Below are 16,559 nucleotides of genomic sequence, written 5' to 3'. Positions count from 1 at the left end.
CAGATTTTGAACCGTTGTATTTTCATTATCATTTGTTTCCATGATTTTTTTCAATTCTTCTTTAATTTCCTGTTTGTCCCATTCATTCTTTAGAAGGATGCTGTTTAGTCTCCAGGTATTTGGGTTCTTTCCAAACTTCCTCTTGTGGTTGAGTTCTAGCTTCAGAGCATTGTGGTCTGAAAATATGCAGGGAATGATCCCAGTCTTTTGATACCGGTTGAGTCCTGATTTAGGACCGAGGATGTGATCTATTCTGGAGAATATTCCCTGTGCACTAGAGAAGAATGTGTATTCTGTTGCTTTGGGATGAAATGTTCTGAATATATCTGTGATGTTCATCAGGTCCAGTGTGTCGTTTAAGGCCTTTATTTCCTTGCTGATCTTTTGCTTGGATGATCTGTCCATTTCAGTGAGGGGAGTGTTAAAGTCCCCTACTATTATTGTATTATTCTGGATGTGTTTCTTTGATTTTGTTATTAATTGGTTTATATAGTTGGCTGCTCCCACGTTGGGGGCATAGATATTTAAAATTGTTAGATCTTCTTGTGGGACAGTCCCTTTGAGTATGATATAGTGTCCTTCCTCATCTCTTATTATAGTCTTTGGCTTAAAATCTAATTGATCTGATATAAGGATTGCCACTCCTGCTTTCTTCTGATGTCCATTAGCATGGTAAATTCTTTTCCATCCCCTCACGTTAAATCTGGAGGTATATTTGGGCTTAAAATGAGTTTCTTGTAGGCAACATATAGATGGGTATTGTTTTTTTATCCATTCTGATACCCTGTGTCTTTTGATTGGGGCATTTAGCCCATTAACATTCAGGATAATTATTGATATGAATTTAGTGCCGTTGAATTGCCTGTAAGGTGACTGTTACTGTATATTGTCTCTGTTCCTTACTGATCTACCACTTGTAGGCTCTCTCTTTGTTTAGAGGACCCCTTTCAATATTTCCTGTTGAGCTGGTTTGGTGTTTGCAAATTCTTTCAGTTTTTGTTTGTCCTGGAAGCTTTTAATCTCTCCTTCTCTTTTCAATGATAGCCTAGCTGGATATAGTATTCTTGGCGGCATGTTTTTCTCGTTTAGTGCTCTGAAAATATCATGCCAGCTCTTTCTGGCCTGCCAGGTCTCTGTGAATAAGTCAGCTGCCAATCTAATATTTTTACCATTGTATGTTACAGACTTCTTTTCCCAGGCTGCTTTCAGGATTTTCTCTTTGTCACTGAGACTTGTAAATTTTACTATTAGGTGACGGGGTGTGGGCCTATTCTTATTGATTTTGAGGGGCTTTCTCTGCACCTCCTGAATTTTGATGCTCGTTCCCTTTGCCATATTGGGGAAATTCTCCCCAATAATTCTCTCCAGTATACCTTCTGCTCCCCTCTCTCTTTGTTCTTCTTCTGGAATCCCAATTATTCTAATGTTGTTTCGTCTTATGGTGTCACTTATCTCTCGAATTCTCCCCTCGTGGTCCAGTAGCTGTTTGTCCCTCTGTTGCTCAGCTTCTTTATTCTCTGTCATTTGGTCTTCTATATCACTAATTCTTTCTTCTGCCTCATTTATCCTAGCAGTGAGAGCCTCCATTTTTTATTGCACCTCATTAATAGCTTTTTTGATTTCAACTTGGTTAGATTTTAGTTCTTTTATTTCTCCAGAAAGGGCTTTTATATCTCCCGAGAGGGTTTCTCTAATATCTTCCATGCCTTTTTCGAGCCCGGCTAGAACCTTGAGAATTGTCATTCTGAACTCTAGGTATGACATATTACCAATGTCTGTATTGACTAGGTCCTTAGCTTTCGGTACTGCCTCTTGTTCTTTTTTTTTTTGTGGTGAATTTTTCTGCCTTGTCATTTTGTCCAGATACGAGTATATGAAGGAGCTAGTAAAATACTAAAAGGGTGGCAATAACCTCAGGAAAATATGCTTTAACCAAATCAGAAGAGATCCCAAATTGTGAGGGTGGAGAAAGGGGATAAAAAGAGTTTCAAAAAGAAAGAAAAAAAAAAAGAAAACTAATAAAGAAAAATATAAAAAAGAAAAAATATATATATTAGATAAACTAGGTAAAAGATGTTAAAAAAGAAAAGGGTAAAAGCTAAAAGAAATGTTAGAAGAAGAGAAAAAAAAAGAAAAAGAAAAAAATTAAATTAACTGCAAGACTAAAAAAAATCACAGGGAGAATGTCATGAGTTCCGTGCTTTGCTTTCTCCTCCTCTGGAATTCTGCTCCTCTCCTTGGTATTGAAACCACTTCTTGGTAGGTGAACTTGTCTTGGCTGGATTTCTTGTTGATCTTCTGGGGGAGGGGCCTGGTGTAGTGATTCTCAAGTGTCTTTGCCTCAGGCCGAATTGCACCGCCCTTACCAGGGGCCGGGCTGAGAAATCCGCTCGGGTTTTCTTTCAGGAGCTTTTGTTCCCTGAGCACTTTCCGTATAGTTCCAGAGGACAGGAAAACAAATGGCGGCCTCCTGGTCTCCCCCCCGGAGGAGCCGAGAGCCCGGGGCCCCATTCCTCAGTGCGCCCTCAGAGAACAGTGCTCCGTTACTCCTGTCTGTCTGACCTCCGGCCGCGCTCTGAGCTCACCGAGCCTGTGTTTGGTTCAAGGTAACCCTGAGCTGTGATCTTACTGTCGGCTCTGTCTCTGTAGCCGGTTTTCCCGTTCCAATACCCGCAAGCTCTGCGACACTCATACACCCTGATCCTTCTGTGACCCTGTGGGACCTGAGGCCCCGCTGACCCCGCGTGGGCTTCGCCCCGGTGTATCCTCTGGGGCGATGTACCTCAGCGGAACAGACTTTTAAAAGTCCTGATTTTGTGCTCCATTGCTCCGCCGCTTGCCGGGTCCCGGGCCCTCCCCCCGGGGTTATCTTCCCGTTTCTTTGGATTCACTTCTCTGCCAGTCCTACCTTTCAGAAAGTGGTTGTTTTTCTGTTTCCAGAATTGCTGTTCTTCTTCTCTTCAATCTGCCGATGGATTTGGAGGTGTTTGCAATCTTTAGATAAGCTATCTAGCTGATCTCCTGCTTGCTGAAGTAGTCTCAGACTGCTACTTCTCTGCCATCTTGACTGAGTATTTTATTATTTTTGATGTGATTATAAATGAGATTGTTGTCTTTATTTCTTTTTCAGACAGTTCACTGTTCTGAATAAGTTCACACTTATATTCACTTCTTTAAGTGTTTGGCAAAACTCATCAGTGAAGCAATCTAGTTCTGGGTTTTTCTTTGTTGAGAGGCTTTTGATCACTGATTCAGTCTTCTTACTCATTATTGGTCTGTTCACATTTTCTATTTCTTCAAGACTCAGTCTTGTATGTCCCCAGGATTTTATCCATTTTTTTCTTGGTTGTCTAATTTGTTGGCTTTTCCTTGTTTGCAGTAGTCTCTCATGATCCTTGTACAGCAGTACCCCCCTTATCCACAGTCTCACTTTCCTTGGGTTCAGGTTCCCTCAGTCAACTGTGTCTGGAAGCACATGATCTGCCTCCTGATGTAACATCAGAAGGTCTATAGTAGCCTACTGTTATATCATAATGCCTACGTTCAGTCATCTCACTTCATCTCACCATGTAGGTATTTTATCATCTCATCACAAGAAGGGTTAAGTATCGCACAATAAGATATAGTGAGAGAAAGAAAAAGAGACAACATTCCTATAACTTTTATTATAACACATTGTTATAATTTTCTATTTTATTATTAGTTATTAATCTCTGTGCCTAATTTGTACATTTAGCCTTATCATTGGTATATATGTGTAGGGAAAAAACATAGCATATACATGGTTCAATTTAATATCAACATCAATTTAAGTCTTGGTATTTTACCAAATTTGTAACAGTGCTATCAAATTAATTGTGATTTTCCCCACTCCAGGTTTATGTTTGTCTTTTCATTTTGGTCATGGCTTTTCTTTGGGCAAGGACTGAAATTTCAAATGTTCACATAACTAGACATTTACTATTTTTTCCATTGCTTTTCAGTTGTCTCCTTTCAAAAGTTTGATAAATATTCACTTCTATTTTTTCTGTTTTGATTTGTTTTTATATATTTAACTCAAACCATCTGGGATTTATTTTGATGTTTGATATGAAGTGAGAACCTACATGATTTTTTCCCCTCAAACTGCTAAACTATTGCTCCAGAATGAATAACTTATTTTTCCATTTATTAGTGACATATTCTTTGTATTGATTTTATATTATATTCAAATTTATTTCTGGGATATTTTGTGTCACCAACAGTGTCTTCTTTTCCCAGCATTTAAAGGTGTTTATAATTTTATGTTATAATATGCTTTAATACTCTAGGACCAATACTTAACCAGATGGCTTTCAAACATATATTTGTTGTTTTACTTCTACAAATATTTTCAGTAAGAATTATTCCCTGATTGTGTTTAAAACACGGATATAAAGAAGTTTTAGAAATTATAACAGCACAACATGGTCATAAAAATAATGCAAATGATATTGAAGGGTATAATACAAACAAAGTCCTTCCCCTCACCATGCACTATGTCCCCTTCAACAAGGGCCACTGTTAACTCTTTTTGATTATATTCCTTCAGAAATTGTCCATCTATATAATAACATACATAGTATCTATTTCCTTACCACCGATTTTTACATAAATTGGTTCATACTACACATTCAGTTCTCACACTTGTTTTTTCACTTTACTTCTCATAATAGTAGTATACTCCTTCCTTATCTGGAAAGAACTTTAAAATAACTTTTGAAGTTCCATGATACCCCGTTGAAGTTTTGTCTGGAATTGCATCAAATCCTACACACACTAACAGGCATTTTGAATTTTTTTTTTTTTTTTTTTTTACTTCCTCAGCCATCAAGTGCTTCCTCTTGTTCCTTGGAATTTACCTTAGATAGAAAGAATACTTTCATGTACTTCAGGCCTTTTATGCCTGCCTCTCCATCTTGGTAACTCTTAACAACATCTGGGGTATTAACTTGTGATATTATCTCCTGAAAACTTTATTATTTGCATTTTTTCTTATATCTAGTTCCTTAATAAAGCCATATTAATTCTACAATTTTTGGAAATTCTAATGAAATTTCTTGATGTCTACTAATATAATTGTAAGTAACAAGAGTTTTTCTATTTCTGCTTCCTCTTTATTGCATTAATCAGAATTTCCAGTGCAATATTAAGTAACAATAGTGATAGAGGACACCCTGATACTGTGTCTACTTTGAATAAATATGCCTTACCTCTTTTGTTTTAAATATTATGCCTACAGGTGCTTTGAAATATGTATTGTCTAAAATGTTAAGGAGGTGACTATCTAGCCCTATTATTTTAGGGAATATGAAAGATTTTGATTTTTTTAAAATGCTCTTTTGGTATCTGTTGAGATGATTCTGATTTTTTAATATGATTTATTTATATAACATACCACAGAAAAAGTTTCCTCATGTTGAATCTGGATTGTTTTTCTGGGATAAAATCCCTTTGGTTCTGGTACATTATAATACATATTATCGCCTTCTCTTTCTCACATTTTGCTTAGCATTTTTTTTTTTTTTGGTAAATAAAGTTAGTAATATCCTTTTTATGATTTGACAAAAATCTCTTAGAATAAATGAACCTCAACATTTAGAAGGTAGGTAGTCCCTACTTATGCCAGAAATGTTTTATATCATAAATTAACAACTGATATTAATAGATAAAAGCAGCCTCCTGTGAATTTGATTAGCAAAACCCATATCATTTCATTTTCCCTAGGTGAATCAAATCCCTCAATCCATAGTTCTTCAGAGTGGATACTATATTGGGGCAGAAATATCAAGTAATAGGTATGAGAACTGATTGGAAGAAGTCACTACACCAATTCTCACTACAAGTTCCTAGGTCCAAGACCTTATTTTCAAAGTGCAAAAACATCACAAAATAGATACCAGAGACTTTTACTGCTTTTAAGTTATTTTGATTATCTGAGGGTTTGAACCTATATGACAACCTATTAACCAAATTGGGGGGGGGGTTCCTTTCATTTGCCTTAAAAGGGTTCTATTTTTCCCATTTCCATTTTGTGAGACAAATGTCTTTTAAGGCATATCAAGATTTAGTAGCCCTTATATTCAGAAATAACAGCACTTTTATAATGCAGAAGGCAATGTGTCAGTAACTCTAATGTCATTTAATCTCTTCAATACAAGGTTTCTATTACACACAATAACTTTCTTACCAATCACTGAAAACAAAACAAAACAAAAAACCACTACACTACTTCTGAACTCATTAAGTCCCTCTGAAGCTATAAAGGTCAACTTTGTTTTAGCTTCTGGTTCACTTAATGATACCCCAATACAAATCTTAGGTTGAAATTACTTAAGCAGATCTAAACCAGGCATTAGTTATTCATCTGGTTTTATATCAACACTGTTTTTTAGAATTAATGCTCACTCTTAGGCATAAAATCTGGGTTGAGAATTCAAATGATTTAGCCAGGGATTGAAAGACATAGAAATTATTCCCAGCTACACTGGTTCTATTATGCTCTTCTTCAGATGACCATCTTCAGGATTTCAGTTCTCTGAAATTAAATGTATCCTAATGGAGTTATGTTATTTTGTACCTTTCTTGTGGATGTGGTTTTGTTTTCTTACTAATCTGTTTGAAAATGGCCAGAATAGGCATAACCTTGCCTTTATTGGTAGCAACTACATTCATATATGCATTATATTACTTGGTTCATGTAACTTATTTCTTATTCAATAGAAATTACAACTATAATGGCCCTTCCAATCTTTGCCTTTGGGTAGGATGTTCAGAAAACAGAAGGGGCACTATTCCTCTGTCAAAATTATTCCTGCATAAGAACATACATATTTTTTGGACCTTCCAAGATGGCAGAGGAGTAGGAGACCTTAGTTTTGTCTGGTCCCAGGAATTCAGCTAGATAGCTATCAAATCATTCTGAACACCTGTGTACTCAACCAGAGATCTAGGAAAAGAATTGCTGGAATTCTACAGAAATTCTACAGAAAACCTACCACTTTCTGCAAGGTAGGAGGTGCAAAGAAGTGAATCTGAGGTGACATATTGGAAGATAATTTGTGGTGGGTGGGGAGGGGGTTCTGTCAGCTGGCTATTAGAAATTGATATAGCAATGGAGCACAAAATTGGAAATTTTAGAAGTCTGCTCTGGTGAGGGATGCCCCTGCCTGAAAGGCATTCAAATGGCAAACTGGGGCGGAATCCTAGGTGGGACAGTGTGGTCTCAGGATTTTTGGGGTCACAGAAAGAACACGGGTGCAACATATTTCCCAGGCATTGGAGCAGGAAAGCCAGCTGTAATCAGCAAATCCAGGAGTGGAATTTCAGCTCAGGGTTGCCATATACCAGGAACCCCAGCACAGTCAGGTGACTGGTCTCTGAGCAGAGTCCTAGCAAGTGTCAGAACCATAGCGAGACACTCCCTCCTATCCCCTGAGAGGAGCGGAACTGGTACGTGCAGGAGTCACAAGTTGGGTCACATGCCTGAGAGAGAAATGCTTGGTCACATCACAGGCTAGGTGAGCACAGTGTGGATGGAGACCAGGGAGAAAATAGTGATTGACTGCTCTTCCCTAAGGGCATACCGAGGAGAGGGGCCCCCGAGCTGTTGGCTCCAGGGCTCAAGATTGGGGGTCCAGGAGGCCACCATTTCATTCGAATTCTCTAAAGCTGCATATAAAGCCTTCAAGGAACAAAAGCCATGTAGAGCAATCCAGAGCTGCTTAATTAGTCTGGTGCAATTTCACCCAGTGTAAAGACTCCTGAGAATCAGTGCAACAGGCCCCTACCCTGGAAGATCAGCGAGAACATCCAGCTAAGACCAAATTTACCAATCATAAAGAACTGCAAATCTCCAGCACTACGGGAAAATAGTGTATAGAATTCATGTCACCCCTCACTAACTCTTTAGTCTTTCAATTTTAATTTTTTCTCTTTTTCACCCAATTTCTTATTTTATCAACTTTTAAAAAAATATTTTTAAATTTTCATTTTACAGTTACATTCTATACTTTCATTGAATTTAATTTTATTTTTGTGTTTTTCTTTCCTTACAATTTTGGGATGCAGTTTCTTTCAAAAAACAGACCAAAATATACACAGGATATAGTGTATTACTCTGTTCTCTTCACCTGTTCATGTTTTTTCTCTTTTTTTCTTGTAATTTTCATTTTTACAGTTACATTTTATTCTTTCATTGTATTTAACTTTATTCTTGTACATATGTAAGTTTCTTTTCTTTACAATTTTGGGGTCTAGTTTTTTCAGAAACAGACCAACATACACACAGGATTCAGTCTATTGGTCCATTCTGCTCAGTTGTCTGATTATATTCTCTCCCTTTTCAAATTTTTTTTTTCTGTTTTGGATCTTTCCTGATTTGTTTAGTGCATATTTCTTTGGGGTCACTCTTGCCACTTTAGTGTTTTGTTCTCTCATTCACCTGTTCTTCTCTGGATAGAATGGCAATATGAAAAAACTCACCTCAAAAAAAGAGAACAAGCGGCAGTACTGACTGCCAGGGACCTAATCAGTATGGATATACATAACATGTCAGAACTAGAGTTCAAAATAACAGTTATAAAAAAACTAGATGGGCTTGAAAAAAAGTACAAAATACACTAGAGAATCCCTTTCTGAAGTAATAAAAGAACTAAAATCTAATCAAACAAAAATAAAAAAGGCTATTAATGAGATGCAATAAAAAAATGGAGGCTCTAACTGCTAAGATAAATGAAGCAGAAGAGAGAATTAACAGTATAGAAGACTAAGTGATGGAGAATAAAGCTGAGAAAAAGAGAGATAAACACTACTGGATAAGTGATAACATAAAGTGAAATGATATTAGAATAATGGTCATCCCAGGAGAAGAGGAAGGGGGGTGGTGCAGAAGGAATACTGGAGCAAATCATAGCTGACACCCTCCCTAATCTGGGGAAGGAAACGGCATCAATCCAGGAAGCTCAGAAAACGCCTCTCAAAGTCAATAAACATAGGTCAAAACCTTAGACATATAATAGTAAAGCTTGCAAATCTCAGAGACGAGGAGAAAAATCTTAAAAGCATCTTGGGACAAGAGGTCCATAACCTGCAAGGGCAGAAACATTAGACTGGCAGCATACCTATCCACAGAGACCTGGCAGGCTAGAAAGGGCTGGCATGATATATTCAGGGTGCTAAAGAAGAAAAATATGAAGCCAAGAATACTTTATTCAGCAAGGTTGTCATTCAAAATAGAAGGAGAGAAAAAGCTTTCAGGACAAACAGAAACTAAAAGAATTTGTGATCACTAAACCAGCCCTGCAAGAAATATTAAAGTGGATCCTTTAAGCCAAGAGAGACCCCAAAAGTAACATAGACCAGAAAAGAACAGAGACAATATATAGAAACAGTCACCTCATAGGAAATACAATGGCACTAAATTCCTATCTTTCAATAGTCACTCTGAATGTAAAAGAGCTAAGTGCCCTAATCAAAGGACATAAGGTATTATACTGCATAAAAAAACAAAACCCATTGATTTTTTGTCTGCAAGAGACTCATTTTAGTTCCAAAGACACCTCAAGATTGAAAGTGAGGGGGAAAACCATTTATCATGCTAATGGACATCAAAAGAAAGCTGAGGTGGCAATCCTTATATTAGACACATTAGATTTTAAACAAAAGACTGTAATAAGAGGAAGGACACTATATCATAATTAAGGGGTCTATCCAACAAGATCCAACTTACTCCCCTAACATGGGAGCAGCCAATTATATAAACCAATTAATAACAAAATTAAAGAAACATGTTGATAAGAATAAAGTAATAGTAGGGGACTTTAAGACCCCACTCACTGCAATGGATGGATCATCTAAGCAGAATATCAATAAGGAAACAAGGGCTTTGAATGCACAGTGGACCAGATGGACTTCACAGATATATTCAAAGCATTCCATCCTAAAACAACAGGATACATATTATTCTCAAGGGCACATGGAACTTTCTCTAAAATAGATCATACACCAGGTCACAAATCAGGTCTCAACTGGTACCAAAAGATTGGGATCATTCCTTGCATATTTTCAGACCATAATGCTTAGAAAGTTGAACAATCACAAGAGGAAATTTGGGGAAAAAAATCAAACACATGGAGGCTAAAGAGCATCCTACTAAAGAATGAATGCATCAACCAGAAAATTAAAGAAGAGCTTTAAAAATTCATGGAAACAAATGAAAGTGAAACAACTGTTCAAAATCTTTGGGATGCAGCTAAGGCAGTCCTAAGAAGGAAGTATACAGCGACACAAGCCTTTCTCAAGAAATAAGACAAGCTAAAACAACAACAACAACAACAACAAACAACCAAGAAATAAGATGGGTCTCAAATATACAACCTAACCTTAAACCTAAAGGATATGAAAGAAAGAACAGCAAATAAAGCCTAAACCCAGCAGGAGAGAATTAATAAAGATTAGAGCAGAAATCAATGAAATAGAAACCAAAAGAACAGAACAGATTAATGAAACTAGGAGCTGGTTCTTTGAACGAAGTAATAGATGGATGAATCCCTGGTCAGGCTCATCAAAAAGCATAGAGAAAGGACCTAAATAAATATAATCATGAATGAAAGAGGAGAGATCACAACCAACACTGAAAAAATACAAACAATTATAAGAACATATTATGAGCAGCTATATGCCAACAAATTGGGCAATTTGGAAGAGATGGATGCATTCCTAGAGACATATAAACTACCAAAAGTGAACCAGGAGGAAAGAGAAACCTAAAGAGGCCCATAATCAACAAGGAAATTAAGTCAGTAATCAAAAATCTCCCAACAAACAAGAGTCCAGGGCTGGCTAACATCCCAGGGGAATTCTAGCAAATGTCTAAAAATGAGTATCTCTTTTTTCTGAAGCTCTTTTAAAAAATAGAAATGTGGGGCGCCTGGGTGGCTCAGTGGGTTAAGCCACTGCCTTCGGCCCAGGTCATGATCTCAGGGTCCTGAGATCGAGCCCCGCATGGGGCTCTCTGCTCAGCAGGGAGCCTGCTTCCTCCTCTCTCTCTGCCTGCCTCTCTGCCTGTCTCTCTGCCTGCTTGTCATCTCTCTCTGTCAAATAAATAAATAAAATCTTAAAAAAAAATAGAAATGTAAGGAAAACTTTCAAAGTCTTTCTGTGAGGCCTGCATTATATTGATCCCAAAACTAGAAAAAGACTCCACCAAAAAGGAAAATTATAGACCAATATCCATGGTAAACATGGATGCAAAAATTCTCACCAAGATATTAAACAATAACATTCAACAATACATTAAAAGGATTATTCACCATTTATTCCTGGGCTGCAAGGGTGGTTCAACATCTGCAAATTAATCATGTTATACCCTACATTAATAAAAGGACAAGAACCATATGATCATCTCAATAAATGCAGAGAAAGCATTTGAGAAAGTATAGCATCCTTTCTTGATTAAAACTCTTCAGAGTGTAGGGATAGAGGGTTTATACCCCAGTATCATAAAAGCCATACACAAGAAACCCATAGCAAATACCATCTCAACAGGAAAAAACTGAGAGCTTTTCCCCTAAGGTCAAGAACATGACCACCAGTAGTGAGTCCACGTCTCACTACTGTTGTTCAACATAGTACTAGAAGTCCTAGCTTCAGCAATCAGACAACAAAAAGAAAGGCATCTGAGTCAGCAAACAAGAAGTCAAACTCTCACTCTTAACAGATGTCATGATACTCTGTGGAAAATGCAAAAGAATTTACCCCAAAATTGCTAGAACTCATATAGGAATTCAGCAACATGGAAGGATATAAAATCAATGAACAGAAATCAGTTGCATTTCTATACGGTGACAATGAGACAGAAGAAAGAGAAATTAGTAAGTTGGTCCCATTTACAGTTGCACCAAAACCCATAAGATACTAAATATAAACTTAACCAAAGAGGCAAAGGATCTATACTAAAAAAAACTATAAAACACTCATGAAAGAAATTGAGGAAGACACAAATAAATGGAAAAATATTCCATGCTCATGGATTGGAAAAATAAATATTGTGAGAATGTCTATGCTACCTAGAGCAGTCTATGCATTCAAAGCAATCTATATCAAAATACCAATGACATATTTAACAGAGCTAGAACAAATAATCCTAAAATTTGTATGGAACCAGAAAAGACCCTGAATAGACCATGGAATGTTGAAAAAGAAAACCAAAGCGGGTGGCATCACAATTCTGGATTTCAAGTCCTATTACACAGCTGTAATCATCAAGACAGTATTGTACTGGCACAAAAACAGACACATAGACCAGTGGAAAACAGTAGAGAGCCCAGAAATGGACCCTCAATTTTATGGTCAACTAATTTTCAACAAAGCAGGAAAGAATATCCAACAGAAAAAAGACAGCCACATGCAAGAGAATGAAACTGGACCATTTTAATTATACTGTACACAAAAAAAGACTCAAAATGGTTGAAAGACCTAAAGGTGAGACAGGAATCCATCATAATTCTAGAGGAGAACACAGGCAGCAACCTCTGTGACCTCAGCTGCAGCAACTCCATGCTAGACTTGTCTCCAAAGACAAAGGAAACAAAGGCAAAAATGAACTCTTGGGACTTCATCAAGATAAAAAGCTTTTACACAGAAAAGGTGACAGTCAACAAAACCAAAAGACAACCAACAAAATGGGAAAAGATATTTACAAATGACATATCAGATAAAGGGCTAGTCACTAAAATCTACAAAGAACTTACCAAACTCAACACCCACAGAACAAATAATCCAATCAAGAAATGGGCAGAAGCCGTGAACAGGTATTTCTCCAAAAAAGACATACAAATGGACAACGGACTCATAAAAAGATGTTCAACATCACTCTGCATCAGGGAAATACAAATCAAAACCACAGTGATATACCACCTCATGCCAATCAGAATGACTAAAATTAATAAGTCAGGAAATGACAGATGTTGACGAGGATGCAAGGAAAGGGGAACCCTCTTATACAGTTGGTGGGAATGCAAGCTGCTGCAGCCACTCTGGAAAACAGTATGGAGATTGCTCAAAAGTTGAAAACAGAACTACCCTACAACACAGAAATTGTACTACTGAGTATTTATCCCAAAGATGCAAATGTAGTGATCTGAAGGAGCACCTGTACCCCAACGTTTGCAGCAGCTATGTCCACAATAGCCAAACTATAGAAAGAGCCCAGATGTCCACTGACAGAGGAATGGATAAAGAAGATGTGGTACATATATATGTATATATACGTAAACAATGGACTATTACTCAGCCATCAAAAAACCAAAATTTTGCCATTTGCAATAATATGGATGGAACAAGAGAGTAGTATGCTGAGCGAAATAAACTGATCAGAGAAAGACAATTATATGATTTTACTCATAAGCAGAATTTGAGAAACAAAACAGGATCATAAGGGAAGGGAGGGAAAAATAAAAGAAGATGAAATCAGAGAAGGAGACAAACCATAAGAGACTCTTAATCATACGAAACAAACTGAGGGTTGCTGAAGGGGAGGAAACTGGAGAAATGGAGTAACTGTGTGATGGACATTAAGGAGGGCACATGATGTAACGAGCACTGGGTTTTATAAAACACTGATGAATCACTGAAACTAATAATATACTATATGTTGTTTAATTGAACTTAAATTTTTAAAAAAGTTAATAGGATTGTAAAAATATATGAAAAAACCACAACTATCAACAATAGGAATAGGATGGAATTTCCTCCACTAAGTGGCATTTTTAAAAGATTTTATTTATTATTTGAGAAAGAGAGTGAGAGAGAAAGCAAGAGCAGGGTGAAGGGCAAGGGGAAAAGCAGACTCCTGGCTGAAGAGGGAGCCCAATGTGGGGCCCGATCCCTGGACTCATGACCTGAGCCAAAGGAAGACGCTTAATGGACTAAGTCAACCAGCACGCTCAGTAAACAGCATCTTAAAAAAATAGCTAATGTCATATATTATAATGAGAGACAGTGTTTCCCTCTAAGTTCAGAGACAAGGCAAGGATGTCTTCTCTAATCAGTTCTTTTGCTGGATTACAGATCTACAGGTAAAATCCAAAGCTATGAAATGCCTAGAAAAAAACTCATTGGAGAAATCTTCACAATCATAAGTAAGCTAAGATTTCGTAAAGAGAAAAGTGAAAACACTAAGGATTTTTTAAGATAACTTATAGTTTGAACTTTTGCAAAAATAAAACATTGTTCAGGAAGACCTACCATTAAGAAAATAAACACCTAGGCCATGGTGAAAGAAAATATTTACAAATATACATTTAAGAATGGACTTGTCTGCTCCCCAATAATGAGAAGATAAAAATGAGAAACAAATTGGAACTGACATTTCAGAAAGAAAGATGTATAAATGTTCAGTAAGCATAAGATTTCATGCTCAACATCATTAGTCATCAGGGAAACCCAAAATTTAAAAATCACATCTATCCACATAACTAAAATGAAAAATACTGGTGAAACCAAGTGTTGGAGATGATGCAGAGCAACAGTGGAAAAATATGACCCATGCATTAAACCCATGTGTTGTCTTTTTAAATAAAGCTCTATTAGAACACAGCCATGCCCATTCATTCATGTATTTTCTGTGCATGCTTCCTCTCTGCGACAGCGAACTGAGTAATCACAACAGAGACTGTATGGCCCACAAAGCTAGGATATTTACTTGATATCCCTTATAGAAAAACATTGCTGACCCATGACATAATATTATCAGAACCCTCATAATAATCTCATTGTTGTTTGGCAGGTAATTTCTGAAAAATCTCTATCTACCCTATAACTCAGCAGTGTACCACCCAGCATTTATTCAAGCTGGAAATATATATCCACATTAAGCTTTGTGCAAAATGATCATTAAAATGTTACTCACGTTAGCCAAAAACTACAAAAAATTCAGGTATCCATCAACAGGAGATTGGAAAAACATTGTGGTATATTATTCATTTAATAGAACACTTCTCAGCAATATTATTAAAGAACAAACTACCAAAATACATAGCCATCTCAAAAACCTAATGCTGTGTGAAAAAAGAAAACACAAAATATAATGCTTACATGAACTCTAAATAAAGCAAATTCACATATGGTGACGGAATTCACTGTTTGCTTTGATATGGAGATGGATTACCTTGCAAAGGGCACAAGGTAACTCTTTGGAGTGATGGAAATATTCTGTCTTGGTAGTGGTGAAGATTACACAAATCTAAGCATTTGTGAAAATGGTTTAAATTGTATGTTTAAAATTTAGAAAAAAGAAACATATCTTTTTCAAGGCTTACACAATATGAAAGTTTAACAAAAATAAATAATATCTTCTATTTCTCTAATCCAGAGTTACTTCCAACAAGGCCAGCTGAAGTTGTTAAGCAAGGATTATAGGAGAAAAAAAGTCTCAAAATAATCTCTTAATGTTTATAGTCACACTACATCTTCTGCTCTTTTGTATATAAACTTAATATTTTTGAGAGTTTGCTTTGCATTAATAAAATTCTGTTAAGAAAAATGTGATATTTAGAAATAAGGCAAAAGCATAACTACATACCATTTTTATGTCACTTGAAAGCACTAATGGCTCTAAGGATTATTAACTAAATAAGGGGATTTTGCTTTTGTTTGAACTGCTACTTACTCATGATTAGGGACTAGATTTTGTAAAATTAAGCTTTAACTTTAGATTTCTCTCTGGAATTCAGGTAAGTCTGATGGTTATGGTTCCCTTACCCTGTAGGACATTAACTAGTTTGTATATGTTAGCAAATTCATTTCAACTTTTCTTTCACTGCATAACTGTCTAGTAGGTGTTTCAAAGTCTCACATGAACCATCTTTATCTCTTCATGGTTCTCCCAATAATGAGTTAAGAAATCCTTGACACCTGTCTACCATAATATTTGTATAAGAAACAAGTCTTAATTTTGTAAACAATTGTACTTTGACAATTCTCAAGTTTAACACATAGTTCACTTTCAAGACCAAAGGCCCTTAGATGTTATTCTCCCCTTAGCTCTTCTCAAAAAATACGAAGGCAGGTGGTTTCAAATACCATGAAACATGAGAAAACTATTAAACCCCTGAAGCATATTTCCAAATGCAAGCATCAACTAAAGCATTTTTAAAAATTCCTGTCGCTAGTACACATATGTGCAGTTTCCTCCCTCCCTTAAATGTATACATTTACACACACACAACTTATGGATAGAATTTAATAGGTTGCATCAGGACAATGTTCCAAATGCAACAATTAGATTTTACTCATTCTGACAGTGAGGTGATATCATCGTGGTTTTGATTTGCATTTGCCCAATGATGAGTGATGCTGAGCATCTTTTCACGTGTCTGTTGGCCATCTATGTGTCTTTAGAAAAATGTCTATTCATGTCTTCTGATCATTTTTAATTAAATGTGGTGGGGTTTTTTTGGTGTTGAGTTGTATATGTTCTTTATATATTTTGGATATTAACCCTTTATTGGATATATCATTAAAAAATATCTTCTCTGGTT

This window comes from Mustela nigripes, chromosome 13 (genome assembly GCF_022355385.1).
Source record: "Mustela nigripes isolate SB6536 chromosome 13, MUSNIG.SB6536, whole genome shotgun sequence".
Taxonomy (NCBI): domain Eukaryota; kingdom Metazoa; phylum Chordata; class Mammalia; order Carnivora; family Mustelidae; genus Mustela; species Mustela nigripes.
This window is presented reverse-complemented; position numbering follows the sequence as displayed.